This window comes from Aplysia californica, unplaced genomic scaffold, assembly GCF_000002075.1.
Source record: "Aplysia californica isolate F4 #8 unplaced genomic scaffold, AplCal3.0 scaffold00057, whole genome shotgun sequence".
NCBI lineage: Eukaryota > Metazoa > Mollusca > Gastropoda > Aplysiida > Aplysiidae > Aplysia > Aplysia californica.
The window spans coordinates 881,214-882,622 of NW_004797327.1; positions in this window are offsets into that span (position 1 = coordinate 881,214).

Sequence of the window (1,409 nt, forward strand, 5' to 3'; positions counted from 1 at the left end):
ATCGTGAGGTTGCGATTTCGGGGGTTCGAGCCGCGGGCCCGACGTTGTGTCCTTGGTAAAGACACTTTACACGAATGTTCCCCACTTCACCCAGGTGGGAATGGGTACCCAGCTATAGACAGTGAAAAGATCTTGTCAGTCTGTTAGTGTCTGAGCACTTAACCAGATGCTTGCACTGTATGCTACCCTGGAAGCTGAGAATGTTTCTGAGAGTTCTATGGTGTGCTGGGGTAATAATATAGTGAAACGCGCATAGAGCTTGCTTTCTAGTGGGGATTTGGGCTATACAAATGCTATTTATTATTATTATTTTTGTCTCCGATGTAAGCCAGTGTACCAGTGTGTTTTAGTAGTCGTTTGAATAAAAAAACGTACGTTTTTTCTCGTGTTTTACAGTAGCTTTTTTTCTCCATCTGTTTCGAAGTATACTTGGTTTTTAAGGAAACGAGCTAGGAATGCGCACAGTGGCCTTCTGTCTTTGTAGAAATTTTAGATATTTGAGATTCGATGTCTGAACCTTATTGAACAATGTTCCGCTTAGTGACAAAGGTGTACACGTGTATTAAGTTTGAACAAAAAATGGCTTGTAAGTACTGGCGACTGTGGTTACAGTAGCGGTTAGGCGTTTTCCCGTCGACACAGATACTATTTCTTAATTTTTCTCTGTCTGCTGAGAACAGATAGACCCTGACAGACAGGGTCAAGGCAACTAGTCTCCTAAAAGACCTAAGTGACGTTGATTGGATGGGGGCATTGAACATACTGCAACCCATGCTCATGAAGGAGCGTGCTTGCTAGCAGGAGAATAGTTTGCCGAGCTCTCAGAGCCTGGTTTCTTTGCCACTTTCTACTTTCAACAAAGATGGAAATCTCGAAGTCAAACTAAAACAGAAATTCTAGAAGTAACAAATATTGCTGGACTTTAGGACCTGGCTAGCCCAGTGTCTAGTAGGGTCCCTGAGTTTAGGGCACTTTGTACCGGTGAGGGTGACCCCTCCGGGGACCTGTTCATGTTGGGTCACCGTGACTTGACCGTTGACCTTTCTGAACTCTTGCAGCTTTCCGAACAGGGCCTGCCCTCCCCCGCCTGCCCGCCCCTCCCCTCTCATGATCACGGCGAGCCCACTTTCATTACTCCACTCAAGCACAAGTGACTCCTATCTCTATACTTAGAAGAGAAAGAGATAAAGAATCGTAGGGAGGAGGGAACATTGAGAGAAAGATAGAATGATAGGTAGACAACATTAGAGCAGCAAGAATAGAGACAAGAAGAAGATGTATTAGAGAGAAGACGAGTCAAGTGTTTGAACAACAGGAGATCAAGTGATAGGAGGGGTGGGTGGGGGTGGGGGTGGGTTGAGGAGAAAACGTCCGAGATAGGGATGGTTAGAGAGAGAAAGAGAGAGAGA